Below are 19,850 nucleotides of genomic sequence, written 5' to 3' on the forward strand. Positions count from 1 at the left end.
CTGAATGCTGGGCTTCAGGAGCCCTGGGTTCTAATTCTAATCCAGAATGCCAAAGAACCTCTCCCCCTCTCTAGGATGCCTCTGTTTCTCCCTTATAAACTGAATAGACTTGAGCTAGACCTTGAAGGTTCTTTCCAGCTCCAACCAGTGGGAGGCATTTTCCCCAACTCTTTTGGACCATGAGCCTAGAAAAGGCAGGAGATTATGTTCAGAAAGGACTCAAAAGCTGCTAGTTCCCTTTTCCTCTAGGGGCAGACAGTCTCAGCAGGCTGGAAGCTTAATGGACAATGCAGAGTCATAACTGAAGCAACATCAGTGGCTTTTCACAGGTTGATTGTGCTTGGGAGACCAAGTGGCCGCCGCACTTTTGCTTGGCTTCAGAGAAAACCCACGGTGCGCTGGGATATCTCGGAGATAGAAAAATAGGATAGCATTGACTGAGGAGAGGAAACCAAACAACAGTCAATTCTCTGTATCCCTCCTGCTCCCTGCCCAAGCTACACTGAGGGAACTGGACGACTGGGGAACCTTCTTCATTGTGGGCAGAACACAGGCCTAGACACTGAGGGAGACCCCTCCCCTCATGAAGTCTATATTCTATAGAGGGCAGGAGATTGACTCCAATAACTCCAGTGGAGAAGGACACACAGACAGAGCATCAGGGGGGTGCAGATGATGCCCAGATCAGCAATATTGTTAATGATCACTTGCCTCCTTGTTTAGCAGCTAGGCAGCACAGTGGACAGTGTGGACAGAAAGACCTCAATTCAAATCCTACCTCAGACACTCACTAGAAGCTGTGTGACTGTGGGCAAGTACTTGACCTCTGTTTGCCTCAGTTTCCTCATCTGTAAAATAGGAATCATATTGGCACTTCCCTCCCAGGTTTGTTGTGAGGATCCAATGAAATCTTATTTGTATTACAAGCCTTAAAGGGCTATGGAAATGCCAGCTATTGTTATTATTAATTATCATTATTTTTACCTTCTGCCAGGTTCTTTAGTGCCCTGGGCCTTTGAGCCTGGATCTGACCAGTCTTTATAGATCCCCTGAACCAAATTCAACCCTCCGTCTCCAACCTGCATACCTTTATCTGGGTCATTCCCCTCTCCTGACCACCTTGCCTTTGCCTAGTAGAAATTCTTTGCTCTGAGATGCAGGTGGGACCCCTGGACTGAGCAATCAGTTTTCCTCAAGACAAGTCTTCAAAACCTCAAAGAGCATGATGATATCATCCTTTCCACACCTCCCTCCTTCCTCCAGGCTAAGCGGACTTTCCAACTCAACTTCTTTTCTCATAAAGGCTCTTTTGACAGTCTGGTACCCAACAGGGGTGACCAGGGCTGAGACCCAAAGGTATCCCTCTTCCTGGGAGTTGTGGCTCTCACCGACTTCACGTTGGAAGACTCATACCAATGCTTTTTCAAAGAACTGTTCCAAGTTAGGCCTCCCCTGTCTTGTGTGCCGGCAGTGTTGTTATATTTATTTCTCTTTCATTTCATTATGTTCAATACATCCTGTTCTTCAATTACTTGAACCCATTTTTTTCAATCTCTATTATATCATCCAGTGAGTTTGGTCTCCCTCCCAGATTTGTGTCACCTACAATGCCATTAAGTGGGTTATCCAGACCTTTGACCTTCCTCCAAGTCAGTGATAAAAGTGTTGACCACCAAGAGCCCCGGGTCCCTCCACTGGAGACCTCTTCCCCACGATGGGGCCAGCTCTTTGGGTCAGTCTTTTAGTCGATTCCATAATCATCCAGATCACATCTTCCCATATTTTTCTTTTCTCAAAAATTAGAGCTTTCAGGTGACAGAATTACACCATTCTCCTGCCACCAGTTGGGGATCTCAGTCAAAAAAGGGAATGAGGTATGTGCACCATGACCGACATGGGCAAAACCTAGTGGAATTACTGTGGCCGCTGTTTCCTCTTGGGATGTTCTCTAGCCCTCCCTTTCAACCTATGTCCCAGGGCTCAAAAAGAAGTCCACCACACCATGTTCCACAATTCTCTTCCTTTTTTTGAAGCCAAGTCTTCCAGTACCTCTTCGGTCTCCCCAAAGGCCCACAGCACACTGTGGGGGGTTGGGGGGGGGGCTCAACAGCCAGGTCTCCCAGGTCTTTGAGGAGCTGAAGGCAGAGTTTATATGGTCTCAAACCTTCAGCCCAACCTGGGCACCTAGGACCATGCTTGCCCCCAATGGGCATCTTTGTCTGCTTGGCCCTTATAGGGGCTAAATTGACTTGGTTCCCATTCTTCAGTTTCCCTACTCAACCTAGTTACATCCTAGACTAGGAAGGCCAGTCACCTTGACCTTCTCAGACCAAGAAGAAAATCTTTAAAGTCCCCCCAAACAGTGTCTCCCCCTTTGAAAGAGTAGAATTGTAGGGTGTCATTGATTGCAGTTTAAAGCCCTTCAAGGGGTCACTGTATCAACTGACCTCAGGCAATGAGGGATAGCCTGGCACCTGGCAACCAGAGGGACTTCTTTGAGCAAGGTGTCCTGGATCTGTCCTGCTTGTCTCTGGGTCCTGGGCACAAATGTCCCACATCTGTCCCGCATATCCTTATGTGATGCTCAAGGCCCTCAGCTTGCTCTCTGACTCAGCTCAGGGTCTCCTCCTGCAGTATTCTGCTCACTCCCAGAAGAGGCTTCCAGCTATTGGTGACTTCCTAGAATGGCCTGCCAGGGTACCCATGTCAGCATTGGCTCAAGTCTGTGGACTCATGGGGAGGCCCCATGTGCTGGGATTCCTTGTCCACCTTCAGGGGAGAAATATTCCTTAGTTTTTAATAAACTGAAGATCCATAAGCCCTTTGCTGGGACCCTGAAGCTTCTCATCACCCATAATAAATCAATTCCATTAATCATTCTTGGCCTTCTGACTAAAGACAAAACTGTTTTCAGTAGTCAAGTCTTATAAAGCAGCAAACCCAAGGAAAGCTTCTATTGTGTGCTCACATACAAGCCAATCAGTGAGAACCCCCATCCTCCAGAGCTTCTGGCTGGTTGATGGAAGTCGCAAGTTACCCAGATCATCATCTTTTCAAATCCCTGCCTTAAAGTGGCATTTTCAGACACCACAGGTAAGGAGGGATGGGACTGCTGACCCCTTCACCCCCACCCACTCCAGCCCTGGCTCATTCCTAAGCAGCAGGCACCAGGTGACATTTTTACCAGCTTACTGGGGACTGCTGGGGAAAGAAGGGGGTGATGACTTGACTTCAAGTCCATGGTTGGAAAGGATCCAGTTCACCAGTTTTTCATTTCCCTCCTTGTTCTAAATATGCCACAGAACACATCTGTGGGAGTCACTGTCTGTGTGTCAGTACAAGAGGCCTGAGATGGCCTGGTTCCCATGTTCTCAGGTTCAGAAGCTGAATCTAGTTTGGGGGTCTCTGGTTGTCCTTGGCCATGGGAGGCAAGATCAGACAATCTGTCCAACATTATTTATAAGTAGGATTTCAGCATGCAGAATTTGGAGTCTCAAAGACTTGGATTCAAATGCTCCCTTTGATACTTGCTGATAAAATTCCAACTCTCTGAGCCTCAGATCCTTATTCTGTAAAATGGGTACAGGAAGACCTGGAGAACCATCTCTTTGACTTGGGAGAGCCTTCAGTCAAACAGCAATGTGTTGAAAATGCTGTGGTAGGCACAATATTGAGGAGAGGCTTATCTATCCCTGTAGTGGCTTTCTTTCAACTCTACTCCCCATCATAGACCCTTTGGAGAACTGCTAACTCTTGGGGGAATCATTGCTCCCAGTTCCATCTGGAATCACAGAATAGCAGAGTCAGAATCAGCCTCATTTGCTAGAAGGCTTAACTAAAGCCCAAGTTTCACCTACCTTCTTCTGTCCCCTCAGTCAGGGTTCTGCTTGCTTTCCTCCCTCACAGGTGCTATTGAGGTAGAGAATGGCCAAGGCTGAAGGGAGAGAAGCATTGCAAACCTGTGACTCAAGGGCAGAACAGATGACAATAATGATACAAAAGAATTGGCTATGGATGAACATGAGTTTTTTAAAATATATTTTCTCCAATTACATGTAAAAAAATAACATTCATTTTAAAAATGTTTCTCTCCCTCTTTCCCTTCTCCTCTCATTGAGAATGCAAACAATTAGCAAGGTTAAACATTATACAAGGGCAACTAGGCACCCCATTGGAAAACATTGAGCCTGGCGTTGGGAAGACCTAAGTTCAAATCCAGACTCAGATACTTAGCAACTGTGTGATCCTGGGCAAGTCACTTAACCCTGTTTACCTCAGTTTCTTCAATTGTCAAATGAACTGGAGAAGGAAATAGCATACCAGTCCAGTATCTTTGCCAAGAAAATCCCAAATGGGGTCATGACGTCAGACAGGACTAAAATGAATGAGCAACAACAAAAACATACACATGCAGTCATTGCAGTCATACAGAACATGTTTCTATATTGGTTATGTTGTGAAAGAAAACATAGGCCAGAAAGATCATTCACACTGCCATCAGTTCTTTCTGTGGGGATGGATAGAATTTTTCATTTGGAGTCCTTTGGGATTATCTTGGATGTATTGCTAAAAGAGCAAAGTCATTCCCAATTGATCTTTGTTGCAATGTTGCTATGTACAACATTCTCCTAGTCCTGCTAGCTTCACTTTACAACAGTTCATGTAAGTCTTTCCAGGTTTTTTTTAGTCATCCTGTTCACCATTTCTTATAGAACAATAACATTTCAATCAAATCATATGTAACAGTTTGTTCAACCATTCCCCTCAATTTCCAATTCTTTGCCACCACAAAAAAAAGGAGCTACTATTATTTTTGAATATATAGGTCCTTTCCTCTTTTTTGAAAACAGCTCTTTGGATATAGATCTAGCTGTGGTGTTGCTGGTTCAAACCATAGGCCTAGATTTATACCCTTCTCTCAATTTACCAAATTGTTTTCCAGTGATTGGATTAGTTCACAACCCCAGCACTTTAGGGTTCTGTTTGTCTCACATCTTCTCTAGCATTTGTCATTTTTCTTTTCTGTCAAATTATACAATCAGATAGGTGATTTATAGCATTTTTCATTTCATATAGATAGCTTTGATTTCTTTTCCTAAAAACAACCTGTTCATATTCTTTGATCATGTATCAGCCAGAGAATGACTTTTTTATTTTAAATTTGACTCAGTTTTCTGTGTAGTTGAGAAAGGACACCTTTATCAGAGAAGTTTGTCATAAACATTTTCCCCAGTTTTCTGCTTTACTTTTAATCTTGGCTACATTGGTTTTGTTTGTGCAAAAAACTTCCAATTTCATCTAATAAAATCATCCTCTTTATATTCCATTTCCTACTTTAAATTATCCATTCTAAATCTTCTTCAACTCTTCTTTGGTCATAAATTTTTCCCTTATTCCTAGACCTGACAGGTAAACTATTCCTTCTTACCCTAATTTCTTATATCACCCTTTATGTCTAAATCATTTATCCATTTCATCTTATCTTGGTATAAAGAAGGAGATGTTGGTGTACATCTAGCTTCTCCTATGGTGTTTTCCAAGTTTTTGGTCAGATAGTAAGTTTTTGTCCCAAAAGCTTGGATCTTCAAGTTTATTGTTCACTATGTCACTTACTACTGAGGATCTAATCTAATCCACTGATCCTCCACATAGCCAGTACCAGATTGTTTTGATAATTATTGCTTTGTGATACAGTTTGAGATCTGGCATGACTAAATCACCTTTCTTCACATTTTTTTTGTTTCCCATGATATTCTTGACCTTTTGTTTTTCCAGATAAATTTTGTTATTATTTTTTCTATGTCTATAAAGTAATTGTTGGTAGTTTGATTGGAACATCACTGAATTAATAAATTAATTCAGGTAGAATTATTATTTTTGACTCAGTCTACCCATTAATTTTTCCCCTGATTATTTAGATCTGACATTGTGTGAAAAGTTCTTTGTAATTGTGTTCCTCTAGTTCCTGCATTTGTCTTCTAAGGTAGCCTCCAAAGTATTTTATACTGTCTGTTCTTGTTTGAAATGGAATTTCTCTTTCTATCTCTTTCTACGGAACTTTGTTGGTGATATACTCAAATACTGATGATTTATATGGGTTCATTTTATATCCTGCAACTTTGTAAAAGATGGGGCTATGTCAATGCTTTTGACCATTCTCTAGGATTCTCCAATAATACCATCTTGGAACTGAATGTCCAATAAACTTCATTTACAGTTTTTTAAGCAGCCATTTTTTATCTTCTCCACTGTTGATGCTTGCTCTCTACACTAAATATATCCTACATGTATATAGGTATTTAAGTGTTGTCTCTCCTGGAATGGGAAAGCCTTGAAGATAGGGACCATGATTTTACCTTTCTTTGTCCTCAATGTCAAGCACTTATAGGCACTTAATATACTGACAAACATACCCATGTCTGGGAGTGGGGAACAGGGGACGTGAACTTAGACACATAGTAATGAGGTGCATCTGTAGACACCCACATGGCTAAGGCAACTCACTACTTCAGAAGAGCATCCCCCGAAGTTCTCTCTGAATTGCTAGGATGGTCAGAGTCTCAGTCAGATCAGCACCTGGGGGGCTGGACAAGGCTTCAATGGGACTGAGGGAAGCTCTCCTTATGCTTGTTATCCCCAGGTAGGAGAGGACAGAAGGGTTGTTTCTCCTTTGGACAAGTTCTTCCTCTCTTCAGTGTCACTCACCTCCTTAAATCATGGCATGTTGCCTTGGGGTGATTCATTTTCAGTCTGATCCTTATTGCCTTCCATAATCCTTTGGAATCTGTGAGAGGGACAAAGGTAGAGTACATATATGGCCTGGGGCAAAATTCTTTGTCTGACTGGTTTCTTCCTATGCAGTTAAGAGTTTTCACACTCCCCACCTTTTTTAGGGCTGTGATTTTTGTTTTCCAGCTGAAGGCTTCCTTGGCTTTCCCATGCCTCTCTCTTACCCTTGCTTTTGCAGAAATCTCCCCCACAACCTCTTCTATCTGTAAAAAGAGGGAGCTAGTCTAGAGGGTTTCCAAGGTCACCCCCAACCCTCACACTTTAGGATCTATGAGTACAATTTAAATAGGACTCATTATTCTCTGGCTCTATTTTTTTCCTGCACTAGTATTCAGAAATACTTGAAGATAAGCATTTCCAAACCATGCTAATTAAAAGTATTTTTTACTGAACAGAAAGAAGTTGGCAATGGAAATGTTGTATGGATCTGTTTCAGTGAGAAAGTCATGGTGGGGCAAGAGAGAGAGAGAGAAAGGACCTGTCCTCTTCCCTATCCCTAGAGCTCGCCTTTGATCCACCCAAGGCCTTGTAGACTATCCACTAGCAATCCAAGTGAGTTACCCTAGAAATCCCTGCACTCCTGCACCATGAGAAGGACCCAGGGTTACCTTGGGAAAGTCTATTGCACAATGCCCATTGACTGGTCGCATTGCTCATGTCCACTTCTGGATGGTCCGACCGCTGTCTGATTCATCTACATCATGGGAGTCAAGTCAACAGCAAGCAGTTATTAGGGGCCCACTTTCTGCCAGGTGCTGTGATAAATGGCAGCAATGCAAAGAAAGTCAAAAAACATGGTCTCTGGCCTGAAGGAGCATGGAGGTGGCAGAAAGAAAGCAGCTGGTTGGGTTGCTGTCCTTTGTTCTCATAGAGGACCAATCTGATGCATCTGTGGGGGGGTGGGGGTGGTGATCAGCTCAATAGCCACTAGGAAGGCCCTACCACGGGTTGGGCACAGATAGTCCATATGAAAGTCTGGAATGGAGACAGCACTAAATGTGAGCATCACCCATATCACCCATTTCCATTGAGCTACTACTGGTTCAGTCACTCATGGAGCCCCCCAGTGACTTCTTTGATGCAGGCACACCATGATCAATATGAAGAAGTAGGGATGAACTCAGTTTCCTTATGTGTACTATGGAGAAAATAGCAGTACCTCCCTACCAGGGTGATCATGAGACTCAGGTGAGGCCACAAAGCACTCAAGAAACATGGGCACTCTTTGGAAGCCCTTCCATCCTCTTTGAGCCCTTCCCCAGAGGCTCTGTGCCTAAACCCCCCCATACCCAATCAAGAATAATAAACAATCTGCTCATCCTGTGTCCTCAAGTCTGAATTGAGCTCTCCCTGCAACCCTGCCCTCCCTCAGGTCCTGCTTGGGACCACCACCTCCTTGGGACTACCTTGGGACCACACAGCTGCTGGTCCCAATCTCCTTTCTCCTCCCTTACTGAAGTCACTTTAGCATGGAGTCAGGAAAACTCAGATGCAAATCCTGTCCCAAACTGTTAGTGACTACGGGACCCTTCTCTGCCCTGTTTTCCTCCTTTGTAAAATGAGGATAATAATGTTGAAAAGGTCAAATTAAATAATGCCTACAAAAGTGTTTTGTAAACCTTGAGTCTATTTGAATATTCGGCATTATTATCATTAAAGAAGAAAATGCAACCATCCATCAGGAGCTCCCTCGTCTTGTCCCTCCCATTCCACACCACTCTGACTTAAGAAGACAAGAAAAAGATAAAAGTAGGTGTCATTTCAGGAAACTCTCCATGACATTTGGAGCTATTCCGAAGAGGAAGGGGGCAGAAGATTCCCCCTCACTTGGGGGTCTTTCCAGAGGATGTAGATTAGCATTTGGGGGGGGGAGCCATGGGAGAAGGAATTTCTTTCCATCTGGATCACATGGCCCAGGGTAGGGACTCCCACTTCTGAAATGCTGAGATCCTTCATTGTCCAAGCTACACTCTTTGCCTTGAGGAAAGGTCAGAATCAGGAGCAGAGTGCTCTTTGGGTGATCCTCACCGTTAATCCTTGGGAGCCACAGCATTCATTGGGATCCCTACAGCATCTCCAGTTGTTGACAAGATGGGCATTTGCTTCAGGGGAAGCTCAGGCTCATTAGAAGCCCCACTTCATTTTCCACAGGCAGTGGAAATAGAGGCCCTGACAGACCAGTTGCCAACCAGCCAGTCCAGCCTCTGCGCTCAGTAGACAATGGGTCACCAGGTCATACTTGAATCTGTCTGGTTCAGTGGGGGCAGATATGCCAGAGGCTGGCAGGGTTCTGCTCAGGAGGGTCAATTCTGGCCTAGGATGAAACTTGAGTGAGATGGGGTCACCTTGAACCCTCTGAAGGGCCCTTCAAAGGATGGCACTGTGAGCTCCCCTCAGTTGGCCCATTGATTTTCTCCAATTTTGGCTTGCACAGGAGGCTCGTGGACCCATTAATCCTGGGCACATCAGAAAACCTTGCCATGATTATTCCATTCCAAAGAGAGGAAGCCTTGGAGCCCTGCCAAGAAGAACACACTGTACAGATGAGTACAATTGAACCTCAGTAAAAATAGGTTCCACCCAGTAAGAGGAATGTGAGTTAGGGAACAATGAAAATGTGAGAATGGCTTCAGCAGAGTTCTAAAGGAACCTGCAGGTCTTACCTGAAGGAAGGCATGACTATGCATCACTCTGGGAAAATGCATGAACAGAGAGAACAGAGGGGGTGCAGAGGCCACAGAAGGCAGCCCCTTCCTTGTCAGTAGCCTCCAGACCCCATGATGGTCAGGGAGTCTCAGGGAGCCTCAGGGAGTTAAGCCTGGGCTACTTTCCCCAAGCCTCTAAGTTACAAACTTGCTGCCACCCATGTTGTCACTGGTTTCTAAAAAGACAATGAAATTGACTGATGAGTAGGCTGAGGAGAAGTTTGCCTTTGGTCTGGCTGGGGTTCTAGCCAGCAACCCTTCCCTCACCAGCCCTTTCCTGGTGCCCCTGGGCAGGGGTAAGGGCTCTCTCCTTCCCTCCCAGAATGACTGTATATACATCTGCATTGACTTCCTTGGGGACATACGGGCATACCCACTGATTCCCCAACAGAATGTAGGATTCTAGAAGGTTGGGATGGTTTGTTTTTTTGTATCCAACATTTGGAACAATACTGAGCACAGGGGAAGCTCTTCAACATGAGTTTAATTTGGATGGCCTCTCCCCACATCAATTAGTCCTCAATGAAGGGCAACCTGATCCATCTGGGGGTACCACCCATGCCATATGAACAAACCCCCTTTCCTCAAGGTGCACTAGACCAGTCACAGTGTGAGAGTTGACTCAGCCCTCAGTTCACTCTCTGACTGGGGGTCAACATGGGGCTTCTCTTGCCATTCCATGGTGCTCTCACAGTCACAGAGTTGACATTATTGAATCTGGCACTCTGGTTAATTCTTTGCCCAAGCTTGTTGACGCCCCTGTGGAGCTGTGGAAGAATCAGAAGCTGTCTCAAGAAAAATGGACCTGTCTGAAAAAGGGGGGGAGGTCTGGGTAAAGAGGAGAAGAGAAAGAGCCCAAGAGTACTTGGGCATGCTAATGTACATGGTAAAGGCAGACAGCCCAAAGAGTCAGGTTTGAGATCCTGAAGCAAAAGACTGGAAGCTCTGGGAGGGCAGACTATCTTGTGTCTCTCTCTTGTCCTCCATCACTTCATCTAGTGCCTGGACCCTTGTAGGTTCTTAATAAATTGACTAAAGAATGGTAAGTATTTTCAGATATGTAAGACTTGGCAGAGAGGAGACATAAACCAAGGAACAAGCCACTCAGGACAGAGAATTTGGAGGGAGCCAGAAATGATCACAGAAGGCCAGATGAGTTGAGAGCCATGACTCTGACCTGGGGAGCCCAAGAGGCTGAACCCTAACTTGGCCACATATGAGCCACATCCTTGACTTTTCTCTGACCCAGTCCCCTCAATTCCACTTAGTCATCCAGGTCAGGAACTGAAGTCCATGGCTAAGGGAGTCTGTATCAAGTATCATCACACATTCCCTATCTGGTGATGAATTTAACTGGACATCCAACAGAGCAATGATCCCCACAACATTAGGTGTGTTTCTCCAGAGAGCCATCCAAGGCTGCCTATCACCTACTTGTATTCTGTAGATGTGTGAGGGGCATCAAAGATGGGTCCAGAGAGAGGATCAGAACCCAAAGCCAGAGCCAGGGCTCTCCAGACCTAGTAATAGAGTCCACTGGCTATTCAGGCATAATGGGCATCATCTCTGGTTTCAGTGGGGCAGGAAAGGTCCTTGCCTCTAGCCATCTCCTTCATGGTGTCCCCATGAGGGTCTGCACTTTGTCTTCATTTCCCCGGGTCCCCTTCTGAAATGTGCATGGTCTGGGCAAAGCCTCACACAAGGCTTTCTCAGAGGAAGATGCTGTTTGCTTGTCACTTGTGCATGGAAAGAATAAAGAAATAGAGAAATTCTGAGGGGTCTCCCAGAATCCTCCCTGACTTGTTCCTTATCTGGGAAAAAAAACCCTACAAAGACATGGTGTGTAGGAGTCTGAGGAAGCAGTCAGAACATTTAAAAGGCCATAGATTGCTTGATTGATGGAGAAGGGAAGGAAAGAGAAGGTGATAAGGGAAGGTGAAGTGCTGGGGGTTCAAAGACAGGAGGAGTTAGCCCTGCCCTCCCAGAGCTCAGATTCCAGAAGCAAAGCTACCCAGTCCTTAAGACACTATAAAGTGGGTACAAAATGAACACGAAGCAGGTTTAGAAGGAGGCATGAAAAGCTGGGTGGAGGGGATTGGAGGCTGGAGGAGGGCAAGGGGGGGGGGGGGGCCAAGAAAATCTCTTGGTTAAAGAAGCTTGCTTGCACTGAGTCTGGAAGAAAACCAGGGTGGGGGGGAAGGAAGGGTAGGAAAAATGGCAGCACCTACAGTTGGGGAGGAAAGAAAAGGTCTGGTGGCCAGCCTTGGGGAGAAGCCTCTGCTTAGACATGGAGAGCAGCTTGGGGGGGGGGGGGCTGGGAGGCCAGGTTGGCTTGGTCCGGGTCTAGACTCTCCTTTCTTCTAATGTACAGAAGGTACAGCTGGGTGGCTACCTCTCCAAGCCCAGACTAGGAAGCAGGAAATGGAAGAAAGGGGGAAGGGCAGCCAGAGCCCAACCACTGCAGCCTGCCCACCAAGGATCTCTGCAGACCTGAACACCAGGGCTTTCAGCCTTCCCAAATCTGGAGCCCCAGATTCATAAAGCCAATGCTGTAGCTTCCCTCCTGGCTGTGAATGAAACTCTCTGACTTGCCATAGCCAGATGAGAACCTGAAGACTGTAGTTCACTGTAGACTCTTCAGTCTAGGCCAGCTAATAAGTAAATAAATTTGAAGGAAAGAAGGTAATTTAGTTAAAGACACACCAGGGATGGGGAATGGGAGACAGGGGGATTAATCCAGTTTACTGGACTTGGCTTCACACCAATCCCATCCTGGTTTCATTTGGCTCTGGCCACCATGATCTCCCTGGGATGCTCCCCATGATGCCAAGGCCCAAGGGACCCAGAGTGACCAGCCCAGCTCTCAGTGGGGAGCACCTGGGGCTCCTCAGCAGCAAGGCTAGGCCTAGGGGCCAAAGCCCACTGGGCCCCAGGAGAGAGGGGTCTCAAGTGCACATTCCCTTAGCCTGTCCTGCTGGAGACATTTGTATAAAAGGGGCTCCCAACACACTCACCTAATGAGGCCTTGTAGCTAAAGAAAGGGGCTGCTCTCACCCTGGGCCAGGTCTCCCTGTAATAGCCTGGCTATGCTTTACACACTGTGGTTCTCCCAACTTGCCCAGCTTGGCCCCAGTCTCAGAAACCCCTTTCCCATATTGTCCAGGTATTTTCAGTCTTCCCAAGGGCAGATGAGCATTTTCTCCACTCTTCCCCCCCACCCAGATGCCTTAGAGGAGGGTCATATGGGTCTGAGGGAGGCCAGGGAACTAGGGAGGAGGTCATGGTTCTGTGCCTGACCTGGTCAGAACCCTCAGTGGTCCTGGCTTCAGCTCTCAGCATCACAATCAGAAGGAGATGATAGGGTGAGAGAACTCAGAGGGGGCATGGGGTTACTAGGGGCCTCCAGCTGATGCCAAATGAGGTCTGACTGAAGACACTGAGATGGTTGGTCTAGGAAAGAGAAAACTCCAGGAAGGCAGAATGTCCAGCTTCATGCTTTAAAGTTTTACATAGAAAAGGAACTGGGTTTGTTTGGTTTAGTCCAGACAGTGGCGTGAGGAGGAGGGAATGAGAGTGGCACAGACACAAACAGATGGACAGAGCCAAAGAGTCAGAGGAAGGAAGGAAGGGAGGGAGGGTGGGAGAGAGAAAGAAAAGGAGGATCTAGACAATTCTTTGTCACAAACTGCCAACTTTGTTCCCCAACAATTATGGTTCTCTGAGGGCAGTCATTGAGGTCTACTGCTTAATCATAAGAATCTCTGCTTTCGACCCAGAGAAGCCAGCCTGGCTGAAGTTGGGAGCTTCTTGCTTTATTATGTTTAAGGAAATTTCACATGACCTTGCAAGAGATTCCCTGGAGCATTCAGGAGGAAGCATGGCCAACCTGGGACAGGTTCAGGACCTGCAACAGATGCCCCCAAAGCCAGCAGAGGGGACCAGCCTAGTCAAAGCAGAATGAGCAGGGCAGGGCAGGGCAGGGCAGAGTGATAACAAGGGATGAAGCCCATCTTCAGGCCAGAGGAGGAGGGAGTCCAGGATAGTCTGGAGAGAGGAGGCTCTTTATGCCAGACTCCTGGGCCATTGGACTCCTGGGATCCTTCAGACCACACAAGAAGAATGAATGACTTGGAAAACATGTATTAATGTGTTCCTATGTGCTAAACATTGTGCTCATTGATAAAACAACAAAGCAAGACCATTGCTCTTCAGGACTCCCATGGAGGAGGATTTGGTGGCAAAGGGGATGGAAAAGACTCATGGTCCTCAGGGCTCAGCAGCAAATTGGATGCTGATCTCAAGAATCATTCCCATAAAACCATGTCCATTTAAAGGCCTTTCTTTTCTTGGTCATTGGGTGCTGTGCCTGTAGCACTCATAGAGGGACTGTCAGATCCCTTCCTCATAGAATGGGGCCCTTGGGCTCAGGGTATGGGGCTGTTTCTACTGAGGGTGTAAGGGGGAGTGGTGGTCAAGTTGGTGGTGCTGGTTTGATCCCCTTACATGCCAGCTCCAGCCTCTCTCCCATGGTAAAGGTCATGCATCTTATGATTTTGCAGCTTTTGGGTCAGGGAAGATGATAATTGGGCAACTCTGCTATTTTATAGAGTGGAGCAGGGCAAGAAAGACAAGAAAGAACCAATTAGCTATAATATCTAAGGTTTCTATTGTCTGAGCATAAGACACCTAGATTATAACAACGAGATAGAAAAGAGGGGCTCCCAGTCAGAAGGAATGGGCATGGCTTGGGCCATGGAGGAAGACTGGATTCCCAAATCCAGATGCAGTCTCTGCAAAATTTGGCTACTTTCACTTCCTTGACTAAAAAGACTGTATCAGAAGAAATTAGAGGAGCAAAGGAGAAATGACCTGCCAGATCTATGGAAAGAGAAAGAGTTCATAACCAAACAAGGGACAGAGAACTCCAGAAGACCAAATGAAGAATTTTGATTCCAAAGTTAAAGCATGTTTTGCAATAGAATTAAAATTAGACAAAAAGCAGATCACTGGGAAAATCTTTTTTAGCAAGTTTCTCTGAAAAAAATCTCATGTCCAAGATATTAATTTCTTTAAAGGAACTGATTAAAATATATAAGAATGAGAACAATTCCCCAGCAAATAAATGTTCAAAGGATATGAACAGATAGTTTTCAAAGGAGCAAATTCAAGCTATCAAAAATCATGTGAAAGAATGTTCCGAATCACTAATAATTAGAGAAATGCCAATTAAAGCAATTCTGAATTCTGTTTCACACCCACCATATTGGCAAAATTGATAAAATAAAAGATAGCAAATGTTGGAGAGACTATGAGAAAACAGATAATCAGTGCCCTGTTGGTGGGGCTTGGAAGTGGTTCAACCATTCATTTCAACCATTTGCAAGTGTGCCCCCAAAGCTATGAAACTGGGCCAACCCTTTTACTCAGACACCATTATCCACCCTAGACTCAATGAGTTCAAAGAAAGAGATAAAATACCCACATGGATAGAATGGTTTCATCATCTCTTTTACTAGTAGCCAAAACTAGGAAACTTATGGGGGTGTCTATCTGTTGGGGAAGGACTGTTCATCTTATATGAATTTCGAGGAATATTATTGTGTCATTAGAAATGCTGAAATGGACATTTTCAGTGAAAAGTGGAAAGGTGTTTAAACTGATAAAGGATGTGAGTAGAACCAAGAGGACAATTTACATGATGACAACAATATCACAGAGAAAAAATAACTTTCAAAGTTTTTAGGGGTCAGTTAGATGGTGTAGTGTATAGAACACCAGCCCTGGAGTCAAGAGGACCTGAGTTCAAATGTGACCTCAGACAAGTCATAATTACCTAGCTTGTGTGGCCTTGGACAAGCCACTTAACCCCATTGCCTTGCAAAAAAAACAGTTTTTAAAATGAAACAATTCAATTGCAAACCAGGATTGCAGAGGACTAAAGATGAAGCAAGATAATTGTCTCCTGGAAGAGAGGTGGTGGATTTAAATGCAAAATGTGACAAACATTTGCCCATGGCCAATGAAGGAGATTATTTTGCTTGTTACCACAAGGTTTTGGGGGTTCTTCCTCACCTCTCTCTCCCCTAAAGGTGGTAGAGAGAGGGGAATGGGAGGGACAGATGAGAATACAAATGGAAAAAAAAATAATTTAAGAAAATTTAAGTCTAGACCCGGAACCAACACCCAAGACTAAAAGAACATCCAAGTGTACCACAGTTGAGAATCTTACCAAAAATGATGGTTTAAAATAAATCCTGGAGTCTCCCTTCTGGAAATGAATTCATTTTTCATCTGTCCTATGACTTCCCAAGGTCATGACTGTCCCACTCCAACCCTTGCTATTTGAGACTTTCTCTGCTAACCTCAAAGCTCAGACAATTATCAATCCATATTTCACAATGTTCAAGCAAGGACTTTTCATTGTCTCATGGTGCCTTGGATTTTTGACCAGCAAGTCATAGTCTAAAATCAACATCCAAGATTGTGTTTATATTCAAGGAAAATCAACTGTTTCTTTTCCCATACAACTGATTAGAAGTATTAAATTCCTCAAACTATCCAGTGCTAGGCAATAGGAAACATTGGCAGCTCAGCCCCCAAATGGGAAGTTAGAGATGGTCATTAGAATACTAAGCATATCATCTGACCTTTAAAACAATTAATTTTTGAAAAAGTAGAATTACCTTCACAGAGTCTATCTCTCAAGCCACCTTCCTTGTCTTTCCTTCTGACTCAGACAAATTCAATCTGGTCTCTTTTCTAGTGCAATTCCTTGGCTATATTGAAGTGAAAATGAGTAAGCATCTTAACTGTTCTCTGTGGATTCAGATAATCTGCCATTGACCACATCCAATTATTTTAAATTATGTTAAAGGTCTTTGATGCCTACATAGGGAAAATGGGAAATTCATCCAGACATTAGGCTAGCCACCTCTAATCAAAATGGCATCTCTTTTCCTAATTCAAGACTCTTAAAATTCATCTGGGAGCAGCTGTAACAATGAAAGGAGGGAAACAAAAGCAGCACTATGCTCAGAGGAATTCATCTTGCTCTTCATTAATTGGATTTTTATAAAGTGAAAACTTTGTGCCTGGTCTTCTTATGGTCAACTCTGGATTCTGGCATGGGGAAGGTCTGGGACTGGGCCTGTGGGTTTTTCATTATAGGAAACTGTCTTCCCCAACCAGTCTGGCAGTTCCCCTGCAGCCTTGAGTCTTGGAGAGGGCAGTTTGGTGAGGCTGAGTGATTGGCAGGGTCATGGAGCCAATGTTTCTGCGATAAGACTTTAATGCATTCGACTGGCCTCCAAACCTGGTTCTCTGACAGAATGGAGAGTGGAACAAAGGGGAGTAGACTTGGAGTCTTTTGTTGACTGCATCTCTTGCTTACTTTTCCTTTCCCAAATCAGGTTTAGGGAGGGAGGGAGGAAAGAAAGAGGAAGGAAGGAAAGAGGAAGGAAGGAAGGAAGGAAGGAAGGAAGGAAGGAAGGAAGGAAGGAAGGAAGGAAGATAGGAATCACAAAATATCATAGTTGGAAGGGACCTCAGAGGTCCTTGGAGTCAAAATGACCTGAACAAGCATCCCCATGACAACAAATGACTCAGATCTCCTTCTCTCTCTGATCCTCCCATCTTCTTTCTTTTCCACAAGACTTTATTAGACGCTTTGCTAAGATGGCTGGTGAAAACTCCTCTTGAAAAGGAAGTGAGGTTCAATGTCATTTATATTTAAATTTTCTAAGAGACTGACAGCAGTTGAATAAAGCAGGCTTGTGAGGGCTGAACAGGATTGCCTGTATTTAAAGGATGCTAAATCTGAGGGCTAACAGGGCCATTCCTAGACATAGCTGGGGGGAGTTGGGGCATGTCTGCCCCCTTACAGTGATGTCCAGTCCATAGAGTCACAGCCAGAGCTCTACTAGCAATGCTTTCTGAGTCTCAGGGGCTTAGGTCAGAACAACTCTGGAAGGGTTGTAAGTGAAGTTTGTCATTCTGTTTTACAGAAGGGAAAATTGAGGACAAAAATAGGATCACTTTTTCACAGTTATGCAGTTCCTAAAGTTAGAGATCCCACCCTCCAGGCAAAAGCAAGGTCAATTTAAAAAGTGTGGAACCACAGAATTTAGCATGACCTCAGACATAATGATGCTTTGCAGAGACAAGGCTCCAAAATTTACAATAAGACAATGACAAACAAGATATGGGATTAACACGGAGGAGGATCTCTCCCAACTTTCCTCTTCATTTCTCTAAATAATGGCCAAGTGAGAATGAAAGTGGAATTACAATGGGCCATTGCTGTTCCCCAAAGTCTCAGTCTCTCTCTCTCTCTCTCTCTCTCTCTCTCAGATTTATTTGCCTTTTCAAGCAAGGAGAGTAACCTTTGCTTTGGGGGCTCAGAACAATGGGTGGTGCTTCTTGTCAAGTTTCTAAGCTCAAAGGACCTCAGGGGTTGTAAGGGGACACAAAGGAGCCAAAAAAATAGAAGGACTGAACAAGGGCAAAAGCAGCCAGAAAATCTCAGAGAAAATTAAAAGATTCTAAAAAGAATGAGTGAACAAAAGATGAGCTCCAAAACAATAAAATTATCATAACAAAAAGCATAGATTAACATACCAGAAGGGAAATCTCCTGAGAAACCCTCAGGGTTAGAAGCAAAGCAAGAAAATTCAAAATCAGATCCTGTGGTTATGAGCCTCATTTCTTCTGTTGACAGGGTTAGTAGTTTAATCCCTATCACTGTCCTCCTAACTACACAGGCTCCCAATCTTGTCAACCCTCCCCCACATTTAGCCCCACATGACCAGTCTATGCCAATTTTTTTTCTACCTTCATAAAATCTCTCCTATGTGCCTCCTCTCCACTCACACTGTGGTGATCATTTACATGTATCATAGTGATGTAGAGGATAACGAATGTAAAAATTTATAATCAGAAACAAATTCTGTAATCTCAAAAGCTGTTAAATCTTGTTAAATGGGTGGAGGGTCTTTGCTCTTGAGATGTAAATCGACTTTTATTGTTTTATTGTTTAATATAAAATCTGTATCCTGTCTCCTCATTCCCAACCCCCAGATTCTAACCTTTCACTTGAGTTCCAGCCACATAAGGAGGGAGGGATTTCCCCTTCATCTCACCTTCCCATAGATTCTAGCATGATAGGAAGTGATATGTTGAACTTGGGGGGAGGGGTGACACACCTTGGGGCAGGAAGGACCAGTACTTAGCTTGCCATTGGAAGATACCTGGTCCAAGGTGCAAGACCACTCCCCAAGCACCACTCCTTGCCCAACCTACCACAGAAGGGTATTTAACAGGAATCACCTCCCCTTCTTACTTTCTTCTTACCTCTCTCTTCTACCTTGCAGGATGTCTGCATCTCTCTTTGCTTCCTAGGCCATGTGCTCCCATGCTAGGCCCTGGTGTTCCACCTTGGGCCCCATGCCAAGTGGCCAGACTAAGCCAAGCCTCATTGCTACCCACCCTTCTCCCTCCCTCCCTCTCTCTGTCTCAGCCTCTGTCTACCAAGGACTTGCCTTTTGTTATTCACCCTGTCATAAAGTACTTCTGGAGGAAAAGCTTTTAACCAGTTTACTTCACTATAATAAAATCCTGAACAGTTTGGACATCCCAGAGCTCAGATCCTTTGGCCTTTTCAGTGACCAAACTCTTCCTCCAGAGGCAGCATAGGACATGCTTAATAAATGCTTGCTGACTCACTGTCTAATAAATAGACAAGGAACTAGCCTCTGTATTAGGAAAACCTGTTCTTGCCCCACAGGTGCATCCTCTAACCTTGGATGTTCTAGGCCACTCTAAGCCTGGAAGTCGAAGAAATGGAGATACAACAAAATAATCATTAGAAACTGTCAACAACCTTAGGCAAGATGGCTTCAAAACAGCTTTTATTTCACTGGTGGAACTGTATGATCAATGAAAATTAGTACTCACTGCAACTCCAGAGAATTCCCAGTTTATGCCTGGAAAGGATCTTAGAAGTCACCATCAAGACCTCCCTTCTCACTTTTTGCAATGAGGAAACAGAAGCATTGAGTTTAAATAACTGGCTCAGGCTGGGGTCACACAAAGATGGTACTTAAACCCAGATGTTGACTCTGAGGACCACTCTCCATCATTCTGAGGACAACTCCATGAGGTCATACTGTCTCTTACCAATCTCTTGCCCAACCAAGCATAATAAGAGAAAAACACACCAAAACAATCCAGAGGTTTCACTTCACACCCAGAAGATGGGCCAACATGACAAAGTACTAGCCAGTGTTTCAGGATTTGCAGGAAGATGGATGTGCTGATACACTGTTGATCCAACCAACCTGGAATAATCATTGGAACTAG

The 19,850-nt window shown here is 44.7% G+C and overlaps 1 long non-coding RNA gene across 3 annotated transcripts; it reads right to left on the reverse strand.

Moving 5' to 3' along the window:
• Positions 1-1,180: 1,180 nt before the first annotated feature.
• Positions 1,181-12,758, reverse strand: LOC141493598 (uncharacterized). 3 transcript variants are annotated; one of them, XR_012470245.1, is made up of 7 exons: positions 12,509-12,758; positions 8,818-9,307; positions 7,398-7,483; positions 6,885-6,992; positions 6,706-6,784; positions 3,858-3,934; positions 1,181-2,769 (listed from the first exon to the last, which is right to left on the reverse strand). It is a non-coding gene; the product is annotated as an uncharacterized LOC141493598 (long non-coding RNA). The 3 variants fall into 3 exon arrangements; XR_012470244.1 differs by lacking the exon at positions 1,181-2,769 and adding an exon at positions 2,898-3,781; XR_012470246.1 differs by lacking the exons at positions 1,181-2,769; positions 8,818-9,307 and adding an exon at positions 2,898-3,781.
• Between the last annotated feature and the right edge of the window lie 7,092 nt (positions 12,759-19,850).

The sequence above is a fragment of the Macrotis lagotis genome, chromosome 7, assembly GCF_037893015.1.
Source record: "Macrotis lagotis isolate mMagLag1 chromosome 7, bilby.v1.9.chrom.fasta, whole genome shotgun sequence".
In the NCBI taxonomy this organism is placed as follows: domain Eukaryota; kingdom Metazoa; phylum Chordata; class Mammalia; order Peramelemorphia; family Peramelidae; genus Macrotis; species Macrotis lagotis.